Here is a 21030-nt window from a genome sequence, read left to right on the forward strand (position 1 = left end):
GTAGCTCCCTGCCACCACGAACATTAAGCCAGAAGAATGCTTGAAACCTTGGAGATGCAAATTCATTCTGGGGGTGGGGGGAGGGAGGGGTGGAAGGGGGAGGGTGACACAAGTCTAAGCTCCAATGATTGGAACCGAAAGTTCTTCATAACATTATTATTGTCACCTTAACTGTGGCAATTGTTCAGCCCATACTCAACGATGTTCAACAATCACAGCCTGTTGTCCACTTCTTAGGGTCTACGCCTCAGCAGTGCAATGTAGGTTACAGACTTTGGAGCTCATATTGGGCTACGCTTACCTGAAACGAAATGTGTAAAAGTTTCGCATTTCTTTTCCGGTGCGCCACATTTTCACTGATTTGTATGGCAGGGAGGAGGGGCGGAACGTAACTTACCTTTCAAATGGATTGTGTCCTCCAACCTATTCCACATCTTGGACATGTAATGTCCAGCTTCAGCTGTTTCGGAAAACGTTTTTCAGCAGAGGGTGCTGTGCGTCGATGGCATCGAGTCGATGTCCCTAGAGGGCCTATGTGGAGGGTGATGTCATCGAAGGGCAGGTATAGCATGCGCAGCGCCCGTTGGCCTCAGTTCTGTTTTTCCGTGACAGTATTTGATTCAATACGAAATTCGGCGCACCTCATTTTGTGACGGCTTGTTACAAGATTCTTCGACTATAATGAGCCTCATTACGAGGTTGGAGGTAGCCATGGTGCTATTAGCGCCATGGCTGCCTCCAAACTCGTTCCGACTTCGCCCTGGTGAATGGAGCAATTACCGGTCCATTCCAAGGTTGGCAGGACCGGTAATTCCCCATTCACCAGGGCCATTTCCCATTCCCATTTGAGCCCCCATAGGGCTCAATGGGAATGGGGAAGGCACTAATAACGGTACCGCAAATTGCGGTACCGTTATTAGCTCCAGAGTCCCTTTACGGGTCCCGTCCGTAACGCCTGGAAAAACCAAGCGTTAAGGGAGGACCAGCAAAGGGAACTCGTAGTAGGGCTGTAACGGATTACCGATACCGGCGCCCTTACCGGTGCCGGTAATCCCTTACCGCCCTCCTCGTAATGATGCCCAATGTCTTCTTCATCGACTCTGTCGACACCCAAGTCCGGCTTCAAAAAATGCCCAAACCACAGGTCCAAGTTGTCTCTTACTGACCTGCACTGTATCTGCTTGGGTGCCTCGGAGAGGACCACGATACGTCCAGTTGTTCCAAGTGTCAGTCCATGACAGGAAAGGCCTTGAGGAAACAGAAGGGGAAATTCAAACTAGGGAAAATCCCCAAATTCCCTAAGCCCCGACCCGCTAGGCCTTCGACAGACCAGTCGTGGGGCGAATCTCCTTAGAGGAAGAAGGCCAAGCGTTCTAGGTAGAGGAGTGGCTCCCACCACTCTTCTTTGTCTTCGGAGAAGTCAAAGAGAAGGCACCGGAGGTCACCTTCATCGACTTCTTCGTCCGACGTCTCCCCCAAAAGGGTAGCTTGCCCTACAAAAAAATCCACCCCAGCTGAATGGGAAGCTTTTCAGTCGGAAATGTTAAACATTTTCATAAAGCAAGGTCATGCTCCTACCGAGCCTTCGAAGGAAGCCGCTAAGTATATGTATCGCCCAAAATCCTGCACGCCCTTGAGCCTGGGAAAACAGCCTGACAAGCATCGGGAGCCCTCAAGGCCTTCATCCGATGATAAGCACAAGAAAGAAAAGTCGAGGTCGAGGTCCTCGACGCCATCGAGACCTTTGACACCGGCGGCGCCTTCGACGCACACCAGACCGTCGACGCCATCGAAGTCGAGCGCCCTGCCTCTGCCAGCACCAATATAGAAACCGTCGACGTCTTCGAAGCCTACGACTTACAAACCTGCAAAAGTGTATGCTCATCTTCCCAAGAAGGAGTTTTTCAAATCGCTCACTTCAATTTTTGAAGAAGAGGAACACTCTGATGAGGAAGATGTTCCTTTTGGGTTACAATATGATACACCCAATGTACCAGAGTGTTTCATATCAGAGGAGTCCAGAATTAAGGACTTGTATGATAATTTACAGTCTGCAAGTGGAGTAGATACTTCACTCAAACTGGAGTTTGGAAGACTTGAGTCTGGCGAACATGTTGACGCTTCATACAGGCACTGAATGTCAAATGTAGTGGAGAACATGGGGTGGAGTAGGCCAACACTCCCTTATGAACAAGATGATCTCACCAATATTTTGGATAAGAGTGCTCAGACTGACCCTGTTTTGCCTTTTCATGTGGCATTCCAAAAAAGGGTGGCTAGAAACTGGGAAACTCCGGAGGCCAATCCGGCAGTTAAAAAGAATCTGACAAAGAAATACCACCCCTGCACTAGTGACCCTGACTACCTGTCGAAACACCCCACTCCAGAGAGTCTGGTGGTGCAGGCGGCTACAGCTACTTTAGAACAAGCAGCGTACTCTACCATCCCTCTTGATGGGGACGATAAGCGTGTAGATGGATGGGCGAGAAAAGTATTTTCCGCAGGGAGCATGGCAAAGAAATCAGCCAACTCCTCCTGTGACCTGGAAAATGTTTGTGTACTCTGTGGGATTGCAATTCTGTGGCGGCAGAGCACTTTCCCGAAGGGGACGAAATGTATGGCTTCTTAGCTATTATTAAGGACGGCAAGGAAGCTAATTGTGAATCCCTTCAATCAGGATTGGATACTGCGGATAGCATCAGCAGATCCATGGCTACCAGCACTGTTATGCACAGATTTGCGTGGTCTAGGCTTCTCAACATGCGTTTTGACGGGTCTCATCTTTTTGGCAGCAAGGCTGACAAGAGCTTTGAGAAGTTGCAGACCTCGAAGGCAGCAGCCAAATCTTTAGACGCCGCTCTTAGGCAACCTCAGCCTTTTCGTCCTAGTAGACAACCTTGGAGAGATAGATCTTTTTGCTACTACTCCTCAGTTGGAAGAGCAAGAGGAAGGGCCAGTTAAAGAGACCAGAGAAGATTTCCCCATGGTGGACGAGGTAGAGGTGCTAAACCAGCTCATGCAGCAGCCTCCTTACCATCGGCCTCTGCAGCAGCTGCCACAAAACCACTCTGAGGTCTTGAGTCACAGTTCACCAGTGGGGGGCAGGCGGTCTCTGCATCTAGAAGAATGGCGGGACATTAATTCGGATGCTTGGTCTTTGGAAACCATAGCCCATGGTTACTGCCTTCCTTTTGCTCCTTGTGCAGGAAATGTTAACCCTGCTAGAGAAAGGTGCTATAGAACCAGTACCCATAGCAGAGAGGAACAATGGATGGTACTCCCCATATTGTTTGATCCCCAAAAACGATGGAGGACTAAGACCCATCTTGGACTTGAGATACTTGAACAAGTTCCTCAGGAAGGACAAGTTCAAGATGGTCACACTTTCTCAGATCCTTCAGGCCCTCCAACTCCAGGATTAGTTGGTGTCATTGGACCTTCAGGATGCTTATTTCCATGTGCCAATCCATCTCAAGAGCAGAAAATACCTGAGGTTCGCAGTTGGCGGTTCTCATTATCAGTTTTGAGTTCTGCCTTTCGGGCTGACCTCCGCCCCTAGGGTTTTCACCAAACTAATGTCAATAGTGGCAGCAAATCTCAGGAGAGGGGGGATTCATGTCTATCCCTACCTGGACGATTGGCTGATCAGGGCGTGTTCTCCCGAACAAGTCTTGGATCATCTCAAAGTCACCTGCCACTCTCTTCACAGACTGGGCTTCTCTCTCAATTACAAGAAGTCCCACATGACACCTTCCCAACAGCTCTAGTACATCGGAGCTGTGCTAAACACATTCTTGGGAAAGAGCTCGCCACCCAAGGTGAGTGCTCAAGACATTCTTCAGATGGTTACCAAATTTCAGAGTGCCCAAAGGCCGTTGGAACAAGTTCTGCAACTGGTGCAAGGAAAATAATGTAGATCCTTTTCTGTGTAAAACACCGGATGTTTTATCCTCCCTTCTATCCTTAGCTAATCTGAGGATCCAGATTGGTACCATTAAAGACTATTTGGCGGTGCTGTCCATTTTTAAGTGCTCATCAGAGGAATGTTCCTATTTCAAAATCCCACTGATGACTCAATTTCTGAAAGGGCTCACTAATTGTTACACTCACCTGGTCTCTGCGCAGGTGTTGGTGTCTGGTGGTAATAGGTGATGCTGCTCGGGACTGCTCGGGACTGCTCCTGCATGGAGAATAGGGGGCGTGAGTATGCCAGCTTGTGCGCCTGATCTCCTTCTCCCAAATAATAATAATAATACATTTATTGTGAATTAGTTCAAATTGAACTTTACACAAACAATATAAAATACAGCATGCATCTAATAAATTAAATTAATACCTACATTCAATCTACACATTACACTTATAGGTAAACATAACATTTAAACATATAACATATAAATTGGAATGCAATGCAATACATGACTGCCTGAATCAGTGATAAAGGTCTCACTTATTATACATCCCATGCAAACCATGCGTACATTGAGGTACCTGAGGCTAAAAGAACTAGCAGCAAGCGACAGGCATGTAAGCCAGGCCCTAGGTGACCACTCTAGTGTCCACTATGGCCAGTTGGTTTGGAAATAGACTTTTGACTCTGCCCCAGAACCTATATAATGCCAGTTGGGTCCCAATAGAGTCCGAATTTAAACAGTAATCCCAGAAGGACTTTCCCTTGATGGTGTCGTAGTTGCTTACCAACTTTCCCAACAGGCACATATATAATGGCCCTAATTGAGGGCACAATGTTAAAACGTGCCTGGTGCTTTCAAGATGTTCCTCCTTCATACAAATACGACAATACCTGTCCTTTACTGGAATACCCAGCCGAGGCCCCGTAACCACTAGTAACCACTAGTACTTGGAGTTGGTTTGTTGTCCTTAACCTTAGTATGAATTGCCGTACCTCCGGGTCAGGGCATAATAACAGGTATTGTTGGTGATTTCTGTATCAATGTATTACATGTGTTACCGCTTCATACCCCTTCAGGGTGGACAAATGGATGTAATTCTGGGTCCAATCCCATCTGTTGATTTTATGTAAAAAGGATTTTTTTAAATGTATGAATGTCATTGGGCACTTCTTGTTATAAGACCAGTCTATTTCGGTTAAAAAAAGACTCATTTAGCTGCTTATAACTGTTACCCTGGGGCGACTTTTCATTATCAAGATTAGTACTGGCCAAGCTAAGTAATCTACATGTAGAAGTAGAAACAGTTTTCAAGTAGAACACACCTCGGGCTCACAAGGCCATATTTTTCAATGAGGTTAAGCCTAGCTCCAACCTCAAATACTGGACAGAACAGGCAGGACCCATACCCAGTACTGCGCGCCAATACTGGCCCTCTAACACATTGAGCCAGTTCAAATCCTTCTCCCAAATTGTGGTACCCGTGGGATGCGCTGTCCCTGGAAAGCTCACCTGTTGATTAGTTTTGGCGAGCACTCTGTCCTGCTGCTTCTGGCAGGGGCGCTTGTATGATCTGGACCGAGTTCCTTCACTGGTCCCTTGCGCGTGGTAGTCCAGTCCTGCTGCGACTAAGCCACTATACTTCAGGTAAGTGTTCCTGTTTGCCTTTGTCTTTCCTCGTCTGTTTTTGTTGTATTGTAAAGTTTGTTGTCTTGTATTACTGTCCGTTCCACTTTTGATGTTTGCTCTTTTGCTTTCTTCCCTTGCAGGTTATGTTGCCGGCCCGGCAGAAGCTGCGGAGCTCGAGGTGACAGCCGGAGGGAATGAAGAACGAAGCTTCAGCGGTATAGTAGACGGTAAATTGTTAACTAGGGGGCACGCAGGGTTCAAATGCGGCACGGCCCTAGGACGGATGTTCTAACCTTGTCTTTCTTCTTCTTCACAGTGTCCGAGTTCGTGGATGCGGAGGGCGGTGCTGCGGCATCGGGATCAAGATCACTGGATGTCAGGAGATGAGTCTGCAGATGAAGCGATGAAGCACCGGTTTCCTGTAGGTGAGTATGCAGGAGAACGCCTGGTTTCAAAGGTAAGTAGGAGGGGCCCCACTGGAGAAAAAGAAATATTATTTTTTTTTCTTTTGAATTCAGTCTTCATTCATAAAGAAATTATTTCTATAACAGAAACAATTTCTTTATGACGGCAGAGTGACTATAAAAAGAAAATTTATTTTTGAAGTCCGAGGGCTCCGCCCTCCCCATGGCATGGAAGACGCTGTGGTGTTGCACCAATACTTGTGTTTAATGTCTTGATTACTCATTACTCCTAGCTCTATTCTTCCTCGTCCCAGTGTGCATGAGAAAGTACTTGTGTATAAGGAACTCTGCCTCATACACAAGTACTGGGATGTGGTAGAGGTACATAGAGGTAATGCCTGACTTATCTACCTGTACTCTTCATTACTCCTAGTCCCACTCTTCCTCATCTCAGTACTTACCTATGAGGCAAGGAACATCATACGTTAGTTGTGGGACAAGGAAGAGTGACATGGAGGTAATTCTGGGCAAAGTAGATGATTTTGGAGGTTGGGATAGGGGTGGTAGGAAGAGCGGATGTGTGGGGGTGGGCAGGATTGTGCAACAAATCATAATGCTGTCCATGTCCAGGTTAAGCAGGCATGATATGTGGTATTAGTGGCTAGAGAGGCATTTTGGTGCAGCCAGTCTAGTCATTCCTCAGTTTGGTATGACTTTTTTTTAACTGGGCATTTCTGATAAAGCAGTCCTGCTAAGTGAATTACCTGGCTAGGCTGCCATTTGGGTGCTGCCAGTCTAGCCGTTTCTTACTGCGGCATTGTATATTTTTCTGGGCATCTGTGATCAAATGATATGATATAAGTCATTTATAATGCGCCGGTACACAAGTGTTTCTAGGTGCGACAAGAAAAGGGAGGGAAGATAGAGGGAGGACAAGACAAACGATCTTACTAAGCCTTGTGTCATTCAGATCGTGCAAGTGCGAGAACGAGAAGTGCAAGGGGAAAGGAAGGGGGGAAGTGCAAGGGAGAGGGGAGGGAAAAACAGGGCAGCAATGCTCGGAGTAAGTGCAGCCAGGGCAGCGTGGCTCTGGGTATTGCAAGGCGAACAAAGGACTGTAGGGTTACAGTTTCAGCCCCTAAGTGCTTGGTAGGCCCAGAGGCTGTGCAAGGGTGACTGATCAAGAAAGAGTCTGGACTCAGTGAGACTCTGAGGGTAGCCAAGCAACCAGTCGGTACAGCGGACAGGTAGGTCAGGTAGGCCAGCAGGGGAGGGAGAGGGAGAAAGCAGAGGAGAAGGGGAAAGTTGTGAGCTGCTTCCGGAACTTCAGGTGGTCCAGCTCAAGTTTGAGAGGGGCAGGGAGGCTATTCCAGAGGGGGCATCTGCAGAGGAGAGAGATCTACCCCACTCTCTGCCTGGAGAAGTGTTTAACCCTTAGAGAGTTGTAGGAAGGGCTTAAGAAGGAAGATATTTTGGAAGAGAGCGTTGGATGTAGTGTGGGCCCCAGGCCCAGAAAGCCTTGTGGACAATGCAAAGGGTGTTGAACTTGATACTTGCAGCAACTAGGAGCCAGTGGAGAGATTTCAAGGCTGGAGAGATAGGATCCCTGGGCTTGAGGCCAAGGATAAGTCTTGCAGTCCTGTTCTAGATTAGTTGCAGAGGGTGGAGAGTAAAGGAAGGCAGATTGAGAAAGAGGCTGTTGCAGTAGTCCAGCCTAGAGAGAGCCAGGGCTCTGGAGACAGTGAGCTTCTGGGGGAAAGTGAGAAAGGGAAGAGTTTCTTTGAGGAGGAGCAGCTGGTAGTGAGACTTCTTGGCGACGTCCGAGATGTGAGGATAGAAAGAGAAAGAGAGAGTGGATTCAAAGATGACACCAAGGTTGTTTGCCTCACAGGAAGGGCCCAAGGCGGACAGCCAGAGTGAGAGAGGGAAAGCGGGGCAGGAGTCCAAATTAGAAGGATCGCCATCTTACTGACATTAAGGCAGAGATCATTGGAGGCACACCAATCCTGAATGGCGGATAGACAGTCAGGAATGAGCGAGAGCGTGGAGGAGTCTGAGGGGAGCCTGAAGGAAAGCGGAGTGTCAGCCGCATAACACTGAAAGTTAGAGGAGAAGTTAGAGTTCAGGTGGGCCAAAGGGGCCTAGTAGAGGTTGAAAAACCATGGTGAGAGGATGGAGCGGAGAGAAAGGACCAAGTTGGTCCTGGGAGGGGCTGTCCAAGAGGAAGGAGGTCAGCCACTGCAGGGCCTGATCCATGATGCCCAGGTTCTCATGGAGTCGATTGATCAGGAAGGCGTGGTTGACTGTGTCTAAAGCAGAGGAAAGATGACTGAGGATGCAGAGTGAAGGAATGCTGGAATCAAGGTTAGAGAGCAGATCTTCACAGGTGTTCAGGAGAGCAGTTTCCATGCCTCTGGCAGTTCTGAAGTCAGACTGATGGTCATGGAGACAACCAACAGATTCAGTGTGGAGAGTAAGCTGGGAGATGGCCCGCTTTTCCAACAGTTTGCCCAGGAAAGGGGTGATGGAGATTGGGCGATAGTTTGCTGGGCAGGCAGAATCGGCAGATGGCTTCTTGAGGAGTGGGTGCATAAGGGAGTGGTTAAGGGGAGAGGGGAACGTTCCAGTGGCAAAAGAGTGATTACAGAAATCGGCCAAGGCTGGAGCGAGGTTGTCAAGATGGTCCTTGATGGTTTTGGAGGAGCAGGGGAGCACCTGTTTGGATGACACTTTCATAGATAGGGCTTGTCTAGAAACCTTATCAGGTGTTGTCAGAGAGAAAGAGGAGAAAGGAGGAAGAGAGGTAGATGGGCCGAGAGAGGAAGAGGGAGAGGAAGAGGAGATGAAAAACAGGAGTTTTAGCAGAGAAGTGAGATGACAGAGCCATACAGAGGGCCTGGGACAGAACAGGAGAGGTAAAGACCGCAACAGGATTGCCCAGTTCCTTGCAGATTTTAAAGAGTTTGCCCGTGTTGTTAGAGGCCACAGGCTGGAATGTGTGTTCTCTTCTTGATGAGTGTTAATGCTTCGACTGGCATTTTGGCGCAACCACTCTAGGTATGTCTAAATGTGGCCTGGCATGCTTTACTGTAACGATATTACGTGTCTACACTGGTCTACATTGTGTATTCAGTTGGACATGTTTTCATTGTGGCATGGCATTTTTAATAGCAAAGTATTAATGTTCCTGTGCACTGTTTGTGACTTGCATCTATTGGATTGGTGTTACCCTACAAAACAATTGCAAACACTCTGGCTTTTTAGGCAAATTTTCTCAGAAAGTGTGCTGTGTATTGCATTAAAACACATATTTACATCTTTCTCCTAGTGCAGTGTGTGGCATATCCCTTCAGCAGCACGTTTGTGCGTATTTCGCAAGCGTGATAAATAATCTATGCCGGCCCAGAGTTTGGTGCGACCAGTGATTTGTTGCTGAGTTGGTGGGGGCCCCCCAGCATGGCTCGCAGGGGGGCCCCCACATTTTGTGTTACGCCACTGTAGGGAGCCAAACCCGATGAGTCCGTTCAGCTCCTGGAAAGTTCTTGTAAAATAAAAGCACTCCTGCACTGAAATAAAGTAAAAGCACTCCTGCACTGAAATACAGTGTTCCTGCTCACATCTCTATATGAGCCTGGCGCCATTTGAGCCAGAAAATTGTTCTGCCTTCCTTCTATTCTCTGCCTCATCCTGGTAAGGAGGAGGAAAGACTTCATAGGTTAGATCCTAGAAGAGCGCTAAACTTTTACATTTTGAGAACATCCAAATATACGGTTTGATGATCCGCTTTTCATAGGGTATACAGGACACAAAGTAGGTCAGGCTGTTACCAAACAGACCTTATCTAGGTGGATAATTTTGGCAATTTCTGAGTGCTACAGGCTGGCAGGGAAAGACCCTCCTAAAGGTTTGCAAGTTCATTCCACCAGGGGCATGGCTACATCTGCAGCCCTTCAAAGGGGTGTTCCTATTAGAAACATCTGTGAAGCAGCAACGTACTCTTCAATCCACACATTTACAAAACATAACTGCCCGGATTCTTCCCATGGTCAGGATGGGGTTTTTGGCAAGGCAGTTCTCTGCTCTGCCCATGAAAATGTATAGACTGTAATTCTACATCCTCCTCCTACATAATACTGCTTTGGGGGTCTATCAAAGATGAGGAATACATTGGAGGACACAATCCATTCAGAGAACGAGTTACTTACCCCTTGCAAAGTTCTTTCGATTGGATGTTCTGGCAAGGCAGTTCTCTGCTCTGCCCATGAAAATGTGTAGACTGTAATTCTACATCCTTCTCCTACATAATACTGCTTTGAGGGTCTATCAAAGATGAGGAATACATTGGAGGACACAATCCATTCAAAGAACAAGTTACTTACCCCTTGCAACGTTCTTTCGATTGAATGTTCCTCCAACGTTTTCCTCATCACCCTCCCAAACTACCCCTCTGTAGAATTTCCCATGCTATTACAGCTTCCGTTCCACCAAGGCTGAGTACTGTCATGCCTGTATTTATGGGAATCTCTGCTGCAAGAGGAGGGGAAAAACAGAACTGAGGCCAACGGGCGCTGCGCATGCTATACATGCACTTCGATGACATCAACCTTGATGGAGGTCCTCGAGGGACATCAACTCAACGCCACTGACGCACAGCGTCCTCTGCCGTAAATATATTATCGAAGCAGTTGAAGCTGGACATTACATGTCAAAGATGAGGAATACATTTGAGGAACATCCAGTCGAAAGAACGTTACCAGGGGTAAGTAACTTGTTCTTCTGCCACTCCCTTGGCCTCGCCCTTTGCATATGCCATAAAAATACTCCAGCATTTGCGCTGGCATGGATTTTCATGCCGGTGCAAATTCCTGAGATTCCTGTATAGCTCACTGGCTTTTTGCAACAGCAAAAAGCCGGCAGACTCCATATGAGGACCAAAGGCGGTGTACATGCTTGAACGCTGCATTTTGCCCTCCCATTTTGAACTCCGCCGTGCATTGCATATACATGAAGGTGCACACGTAACGGGTTCCTGCCGTCAAATTACGGGGCTCTCAAAAATGTGCAGTAAACTTGAGGAATGGCTAATGCCACAAAGCTTCCATGGAATCGCACATATTGCCCTGGCAAAAAAGAATGAGCCCACAATAAAAGAACTAATGGGGTAATTACAGGTTGGGTGGATTTTTGGGTAAAAAAAACATTGGTTGCATTTACCTCCTCCGATGGCAGTATTTCTAAAAAAGACACCAAATTTGCATTAGTCCCAATGCTAACAGTGGTATCGTTGGAATCCTGCTTGTGTTGTTACAGGGATATCATTTGCTTTGATTCTTTATTTTTTTCTTAAATGTGATCGATTTCCACCATCAATGGAAACCGATAATGTACAGCAGTGGTTCATACCACTACTCTATATTTCCACAAAAAGGTCAGTTCTGATCTTTTCATGCAATGCATGCTTATTGTGGCGAGAGGGCGGCATTAGTGACGCCTGTCTTTTCACCCCAAGCCCTTCCCTTCTGTACAGTAAAACATATTTAAAAAATGAACTATTTTTGGGGCTAATTTAACATTTTACTCCCACCTCCGAGGTTCTACAGAACACTACAACAGGATGTTCAAATACGTCCAACAAGTCACTACATGATGTACATTGATACATTTGTTTAAAAAGTTATATAAAAGGTTTCAACAGAGAAATGAACTATCATCAGAAAGCACTATCAACTCTGCAGCAGAGGCATATTTTTCTAATGATGTGTTAATATCATAACCAATGATGACCTTATTTAAATGTCATTTTTCATGTTAGATATATTACAGGGCCTGTTAAAGGGCCTATTGTGTAGTTATGGTCAAGTTGCTCAACTCATAGAAAGAACACTTTTTGGGCGGCTTATAACTTTGGCGTTGTTTGATGAATCCTCACCAAATTTAGGAAAAACCCTATATGGGCACCTCAGAATGATTTTTCGAAGTTTGGTTTGGTTTCATCCATGGGGGGCAAAGTTATAAGGGGTCCAAACATCATTTAAATCCTCTTAGAAACAATGGAAAGAAATGTTGCTTGCGCCTACAGCCCAAACCGCTGGACGGATGTGCACCAAACCTGCGCGAGGAGCAGTGGCTTGGTCCCAAAAGCACGCTTTTGCATTTGGTGTAGTTTTTTTTAATGGCCAAAAAGTAGGTAAAAAACATGTGTGATATATGGGTCCGGTCTAATTTCCTGATTCAGAGTCCGCGGATGCCTCTGGACCAATCAGAGAGCAGCGTGACGTTTGCGTACATCATACACGCCCGATAATTGGTCAATTAAAAACATGAGGTGTGTCAAAACATTTGAAACAGACGCCATGTTGGATTCGCAAACTGTGCCCGCAGTCCAAGGACATCATGGGAAAAACATTAAAAAACACAACATTGCACTTGTCAAACTAATGAAACAATCTCTGGTGAGGTGAATGGGTGATAAGGATGGGATATGGCCATACAAAGCAAAAAAACCAGGCGTTTTTTCATCTCTGAAGTCCCGAACATAGCTGATGTTCGGGGGCATCCATGCATATTTCTGCATTACAGGGTCAGTGAAAAGCAGTTTTTCGATGGCTTATAACTTTGACGCCATTCAATGAAACTGCATGAAATTTTATTTTGCAATAGCATTTTAGACCTGCCCCTGAATAGTTCTGCATAGTTTGATACTGTTTCGCCAGGAGGGGGCAAAATTAGATGAGGGAGTCCCAAAATATTTGAATGGCTTATACATTTGGTGCCGTTTGACAAATCTGATAAGATGATATGATATGGCATTGATAACGCGCCTATACGCAAGTATTTTAAGGCGCGACAAGGCAAGGGAGGGGCAACAGAGGGAAGACAAAGACAACGATCTTACTAGGCCAGGTGACATTGAGATCACGCAAGTGCAGGGGAGGGGGGAAAGGGAAAGTGCAGGGGTATGGGGGATGGGGCAGTGCAATACATAAGATCAACAGTAAAGAATAAATAAAAACAATGGGTAACAGTGCGGCCAGCTAGTGGCAAGTGCAGGAGTAAGTGCAGACATCAAGTGTCAAGAGCTGGTGGGGACTGTAGGATACAGAAACAGCCCATGAGGCAGTGCAGGTGTGCAGCTGGCAGGGGGGGGACCTGGGCCTGAGATCAGAGGGTAGCCAGGTGACCAGTGCAGTTTCAGTCAGGAGTGCAGCAGGGGAGAGGAGGAGAGAAAGCAGAAGCGAAGAGGAACGTCTTGACTTGCTTCTGGAACCAGAGATGGTTCTCCTTAAGTTTCAGAGAGGCAGGGAGGCTGTTCCAGAGAGAGGCCCCAGCCGATGAAAGAGATCTACCACCAACTCGTTGCTTGGAGAAGCGACTGACCCTGAGGGAGTTGGAGGCGTGAGCGAAGAGCTCGAGAAGGAAGATATTTAGGAAGAGAGAGTTGGAGGTATTGGGGCCCCAGGTCCCAGAAGGCCTTGTGGACCATGCAGAGGGTTTTGACCTTAACCCTCACAGCTACTTGGAGCCTGTGCAGAAAGCTCAGTCCTCGAGAGATACGATCCTTGGGATTGAGGCCAAGTACAAGTCTTGCAGTCTTGTTCTGGATGAGTTGCAGAGGGCAGAGAGTAGAAGCAGGCAGATTTAGAAATAGGCTGTTGCAGTAGTCCAGCCTAGAGAGAACCAGAGCTCTGGAGACAGTGAGCTTCTGGGGGAAGGAGAGGAAAGGAAGAATACCTCTGAGGAGGTGCAGCTGGTAGTCTGACTTCTAAGAGACGTCAGAGATGTGAGGAGAGAAGGAGAGAGTGGAGTCGAAGATGACCCCGAGGTTTTTAGCCTCACGGGTGGGAGGAGAGGTTGCACAAAAGTTTGCACACAGATTTAAGACCCATTTCTGAATGTTTTTGCAAAATGTGGGATTTTGTCAAGAGGGGGCAAAATTAGACGGGGGGTTTCAACATTTTTAGATGGCTTATAACTTTTTTGCTGTTTGACGAATCTGCACAATATTTTTCAGAAAGATTATAGGTCCAACCTTGAATGTTTGTGCACATTTTGTGTAGTGGGTGCTAAGTTATATGACTATTTTATGTACGTACAGTTTGACAATTTAAAAATAAATAAAACATGGACGGATTTGCAGCAAACTCATGCAAGGAGCACTGGCAAGTACCCGAAAGCATGGTTTTGCAAATGTGTCAGTGTTTTATTTTTTGAAAAGTGTCATAATGTAGGTACAACAAATTGTGATATACCTTTGGTGACTAAGGTATAGCCTGTGACCATGGGCAGTGGCCAAATTTTCCAGTTCATGGCATTGACCCAGACAATCTGGCTACTGGCCATGACCACAAGGGACCAACAATGGGGTTAAAGTGGACATGGCCACCAGGGAGCAGCTATGTGGTCAAGTTTTTCGAAATTGGGATAGGTTTGAATGAGAAAGAAATGCCAAAGCCCATGCTGTAAGAAAGGCATGGCATCAAAGTAAGACAGATAGTACTGTGATCACAGTTCAAGGGTGTTCATTAAACTGTAAAATGGGTGGGATAAACACCTACTCTAAACCTAAATCTAAGATGGGAGCAAGTTACAACCATCAAATAATAATAATACAGTCCTAGTGGAGTCTAGTCAAATAAAAAGGGCCTATACTAAGAAAACCTATTGTCAATCCTTACCGCTAAGCTACAAAATAGTATGGGATATGTTTACAAGAAAAGAAAGAAGTGTTCACAAAATGATAAGTCAGGATGTTATGGCTGGGTCTCCCTACCCCACGATCTTAGCACGGTACAAGGTGGGACTCTTGAGCACAGCACACTCCTGGGCTTCTCTGGCACAAGCTCACAGCTCCTTTCCTCTATATCAGGGCCTTCTGTGCCCAAGTCTCTTCTTATGCAAAGTCTCTTGCTTCAGAGGGCCTGATGTGTTCAAAAATAACAAAACAAAAGTTCTTTCTGATAACCTTCACGGCAAGTGATTATGCTTCAGCCAAAACAACAACATAAAAGTTCCTTCTGTTAACCTTCATGTAGGGTAATACCTCTTCACCCTTAGACCCCCTAAACCGGGCTCTGATCCTCCTCTTAGGGGTTAGCCTCCTTCAATCGGGCTCATACTAACCATTCATTGTGGACATCCCTGAGTCGGGTTCATACTTGTCACAATGTTGTTCAGTTAGCTTCTTTACCCTTTTCTCTTGACGTCCCTCAGTCGGGTTCACTATTGTCTTTCAATAAAGTTCCGTATTTGTAATATTCAAAAGTCTCAATGTTTTTTTAAACAACCATCTTTTTGTTAGATCCCCCTCATCTGGGCTCTGACCTTCCACTGCACATGGCAACTTTACACAAAGACTTCCGAAGGGCGATCACATCTCGCTGGGTCACTTTGTTAGCCTACAGCAAGGGCGTATTTATATACAATAACCAGTTCGCACAATGTTCCCCTCTGCCGGGCGCAAACTCCTTTATTACAATTCCCTCAGTCGGGTTCACACTTTCTACAGTTCACAATTTCTAGAACGTGCCAAGGACTTTCGAGTGTACAAGTGGTTTGGCTTGACGCTTGTATGACCACCTTGACACCTCACGCCGGCCTTCTCTATGGCTTCTTGGTACTTGTAGTTCCACTATCTTTCAGTTCAATACCTTCCTTGTTCATTAGAGGGGTACCAGCCTGAGACCTTCGTATGAGCGCCCACGTGCTGCCGGATCACTCTATCTCTGGTACCAAGTTCATTCACAAAAGACCTCTGTCTCTTAATCTTCTTGATGTTGCCACGGCAACCTTGAGTCTAACAAAGTCCGGCCCACTATCAGGTTCTTTCGACTCACCGGCTGTGCTGAACTTGTTGGTGGTTCTTTTGCCGCTGGAGTCAAGGATGGTACCACAATGGCAACCGTGTCTCCCCGCCGTGGCCATCAGTGCAGGGGGGTTCCATGCACCGCTGACATCCATAACACCATTCGCCAGCTGCGATTCCCGGTCTTATGCTTCTTTTGTCAGAGGCTTCGTGGGTCTGGGTTAAAAAGGGCAAGGGCAACTCCCTCCTTGACGTCCTTCCAGGTCTTGCTGCCTTTCTCCTCCATTTGAACTGCCGACCTGGAATATCTGCTTCGTTGTGCATTCAGCCTTGCTCAGAGTGTGTTCTTGTGCTATGCCTTTTATCCCAGAGGGAAGGGAAAGGGCAGTCAGGTGTGTGTAGTTGTCGGCAATTGCCTGACTCTGCCTGACCCTTGTGTTGGGACATGTCTGGTAAACGGCTCTGGTATTAGTCCGATGTCATTCACGGTGTGAGAAAGTGTTTGTGTTAGAAAAGGGGGGCACAGTTTCTAATTATCCTACTGGACAGGATGGGGAAAAGGTGTCAAAAGGAAGGGGATACCATGTTTCACCCTTTGGTGTCCCAATTCCACTCTCTGAAGACCCCCCATCCAGGTGACCCTCCCGCACTGGTCCACCCCCAGGAACTGGATCCAATAGCGATGGTCATGTCCTGGCCACCTGGAAGATCCCCAGGGACAAGTAAGTGAGACTCCTTCAGGTTTCTCACATACCCTTCCCCTATGTGAGGTGGATATGCCTCTTTTCTGTCCAGGTTGTACTCTGTTAGGACCGGGAAGAGAACAGGGACGAGAGATGTCCAAGAACTTGTCATGGCCACAGGGCAAGAACCACAACTGACATCACTTAAAGGGTCCAGTTGGACCCAGTCCTGCCTCGTCATGATGCCTACCCCTGGGGACCCAGACCAAGTCCAGCAACCCCGGAAGCAGGCATCAAGTTACTCCAAGCAAGCCCAACAACCCCTGCTAGGGGCTATTTGGGTGCAGTCCTGGCGTCTATGGCGCCAGGCTCATATGGAGAGTCAGTCCTGGTGCCATAGGCAGCAGGCTCATAGATTAAAACTTACCTGATGCAGACCATGCTGCAAACTTACCTGATGCAGACCATGCTGCAAGAGCTCCAAGCCAAAAGAGGCTTGGAAGGGACTACTTTACCTAGGGACTATTTTTTACTTGGGTGGGGCTGGGGAGGAATACATACCTGGGACTACTTTGGAGGCTATTTAAACCACGCCCGAAGAGCAGCACACGCTTCGCGTTATTCTGCATCCAGCAGCGTAACGCTCATCGTGCCTGCAAGTCTGCATCCAGTCTTCTGCCAAGCCCGCCTCGAGTCTGGAGCTCCTAGAAAAAGGGAGAAAGAAGGAGAAAAGGTTAGAACAAGAGCAATACCTTTGATCCTTACCTGTATTCCCGATCCATCGCGCCTTCAAGCTGGAAGAAAGAAGTTATTTTATGAGCGTCGCCTCGCCTGGTGCAGCGCCGCGCTGATCTCACCGGCCTTCGCAGCATCTTTACATTCCACCGCATCCTTCTGCATGTTCCTGCCGCACTCCGGCACCTAAGGGGAAGACAAGAACAGCAAGGTGAGCCAAGGGAATACACAGAGGCAATATTAGTTACCCCCCATAAACTTACCTGATTTTACCACCGGGGGTACTATTCCTCTTCACGGGTCGGCGCAGCTTCCACTGCATCCTCGCCGAACCCCGGCCCCTAAGGGGAAACAAAAGGACAGCAAGGTGAAACAAAGGGACAGACAAGGGGAAACCTCCTCACCACAATAGACTTACCGGATATTACCTTCAGAGGCATTATTCCCCGAGACTTCATACTTTTTCTCAGCGCCTGAATAAGGGAGAAAGCAACAGGTTACATATGGACATTATTTTATCGAACTGTGTTGGTTAATACAAATCCTTACCTGAATATTACCGGTTGCCACGAGGAACTCTTCGCTAGGGTCAAGCTGCAACCTGCAAGGAATCGGACAGAGTGAAAGTCAGACATTTGAACTCTTATGAACTACATACTTACGGTGTCTTGCCGGGAATCTCAGAGTCAATATTGTTCTGGAACTCACCAATTCCTTCGAGCCAGTGAAGCAACTGGTTATCTACGCGCCCCTGCACTCAATGCAGGATGGAGAGCTCGTCTTTCCAAACCATCAGGTGAGACTATAAGAGGTGATATCAAAGGTGATCAGTGGGGAGAACAGCGGGAGTGGGGGGGGGTTAACGCTCAACTCCACGGGTGGTTAATTCCCTTTCTCCATTTGCAGAAGAATATTCCTACGGGCCAAGCAAACGAAGCTAGGTGGGCCAGTCCAGTCCGTCATCTCGGCACTACGTGTCACATTGGTGGAGACCGCAGCTGTCCAGTTCAGATCGACGCCCCTGTGGGAGCCAGGTGAGCGTAACAGAATGCGAAGCCTACCCACAAATTCCCACCCGGGCGTTATGGATACCTCAGAAACTGACCAATTGGCCCAATTACTAGGGGAACTGAGGCCTGAAGTGCATTCCGCCCATCAAGAAACCAATGCTCTTAGGAGAGAACTGATTTTGTCAAAGGAGCGAACTGATGACCTTGCTAGGCAACTACTGCAAAGCCAGACTGGACAAGCACCCCTACCAGGTCCCGGGGGGAAATCCAGCTCCTGTGTCATCGAGTAACCCTGTGCAAATAAACCTACCAGGAAATATTCCATTAGCTCCGCCCGAACGCTTTACCGGAGATCCCAAAAGGTTTGCCGTGTTTATGAACCAATGCCGCTTGCACTTTTTATGCAGACCTATAGCCTTCCCAAACGATCAAGCTAAGGTAGCCTTCGTATTGTCATATCTCAGCGGCAGTGCAGCTGATTGGTCAATTCCACTAGTTACTCAGGATGACCCAATTCTTCGGGATTTTCACAGCTTTCAAATGAGCATGGAAAGACGATTTGCCCGGCACTCCCAAGGACAGGCCCTGGATAATGAACTTTTGTCCCTACGACAGGGTAACCAGGACCTTCTATCCTACATCGCGACCTTTAGTAGGTTGATAGTGGAAACTGGATGGCCTGAGGTAAAACGAATCACGTTATTTCATCGAGGGCTTCGAGGAGAACTCAAGGATGTCTTGGCTCAAGTTGTGAACCCACCTCAAGACTGCGCTGAATATATAGTCTTAGTGGTCCAGTTAGATCACAGACTTCAGAACAGAAAGGCTGATCGAGCCAAGTTTGAGAATCGGGTGTTGGTCAAAACCCACGCTAACCCCAAAGGAGCAGATGCTTCAGAACCCATGCAAATCGGAGGGGTTAAAGGACCCTTAACCCAGAAGGAAAGGGAAAGGAGACGGCAAATGCAATTGTGTCTACATTGTGGAACTTCTGGGCATTTTCTACGGGATTGCCCTGTAAAACCACCCAAGAAGGTGGTAGGAGCTGCTGATAAAAGCCATATGGAGTCATACTCGGGAAACGACCACGCCCGACAAGCGTAGAGGTCCGCTTGCCGAGCTTGAAGAAGGATACTCAGACCTCGCATTTCATCATACCAATGGTCCTCGTAGATCCAAGGCAGCCATCGCGTATGCACGCAGTAAGGGCATACATTGATAGCGGGGCCATAGGAAACTATGTGGACTACGAATTGGCTTCTAGGATGGATCTACCTCTCTGCCGAAAAACCACCTCAGATGTCATCACCACAGTCGATCGAACTGAAATTGCCTCTGGGCCTGTAACTCATTCCACTGCAGAGATGACACTATTGGGTCAAGATGGGCATCGAGAGACTATTGTATTTGATCTAATCAAAGCCCCACAGTTCCAAATAATACTGGGGATACCTTGGTTGGAAACACATAATCCTTGTATTGATTGGCGAGAGAAGAGAATAACCTTCCCGGATTGTTCACAAACCTGTTACCCAAAGAACAATCTGAACGTAGGCCTGGCCACAGTTACCACAGCAGTCGTGCAACTACCTCCAGAATACCAAGAATTCCAGGATGTCTTCCAAAAAGAACAGGCAAACACCTTACCACCTCACAGATTGTACGATTGTCAAATCGCTCTCATACCCGGTGCACAACCCCCTTGTAGCAGGAACTACGCCCTTACGGAACCTGAGAACCTTCACCTACGACAATACTTTAACCGATACCCATTGCCTCTGATCCCTGAACTACTAGACCAAGTGAAGGACGCTTGCATATACACTAAGTTGGATCTCCGGGGGGCATACCATCTGGTACGTGTAAAAGAGGGCGACGAATGGAAGACGGCGTTTCGCACTAAGTATGGGTTATTCGAATACCAGGTGATGCCTTTCGGGTTGTGCAATGCACCAGCAGCCTTCCAATACTTCATGAACGATGTCCTTCGTGAACTCATTGACGTTTGTGTTGTCGTATATATCGATGATATTCTAGTATACTCCTCTTCAGAATCCGACCATGTGAAGCACGTCCGAGCAGTCCTTGAGAAATTGCGCCAGCACAAACTATATGCAAAACTGGAAAAATGCGTTTTTCATGCCACAGAAGTTTAATTCCTTGGGTTTATCCTGACCCCAAGAGGAGTCCGAATGGACTCACGAAAGGTGGACGCAATCCTTAAGTGGCCATCACCAGGTTCAGTTAAAGGAGTACAAAGCATGCTCGGCTTTGCCAACTTCTACCGCAGATTCATCACGGATTTTTCACATGTTGTACATCCCATCACAGCACTCTTGCGAAAAAATAAACGCTTTATGTGGACGGAAGAAGCTGAAAATGCCTTCCAAGAGCTGAAAGCGAAATTCACGTCTGCACCTGTATTAAAGCACCCGCGCCCTGAACTTCAATACATAGTGGAAACTGATGCATCCAGTCTAGCCATGGGAGCTGTCCTGTCTCAAAAGGACCCTGAAACTGGCCAGCTTCACCCAGTAGCATTTTGGTCCAGAAAGTTCTCAGCACCCGAGTTAAACTATGCGGTTACCGACAAGGAGTTATTAGCCATTAAATCTGCCTTCAAGGCTTGGCGACACTATCTTCTCGGTGCCAGGCATGCCATTACTGTGATCACCGATCACCGGAACTTACAGTATTTAAAGACAGCCATGGCCCAATCGTCACACCAACTCCGATGGGCATTGTTCTTTGCCGAGTTCGATTTCGTGATAACCTATCGACCAGGTTGTAAGAATGGTAAAGCAGACGCCTTATCCTGAATAGGGATGGGAGAGGCAGACGTGAACCCAGAACCAG

The sequence above is a fragment of the Ambystoma mexicanum genome, chromosome 9, assembly GCF_040938575.1.
Source record: "Ambystoma mexicanum isolate Mex_15411 chromosome 9, UKY_AmexF1_1, whole genome shotgun sequence".
NCBI lineage: Eukaryota > Metazoa > Chordata > Amphibia > Caudata > Ambystomatidae > Ambystoma > Ambystoma mexicanum.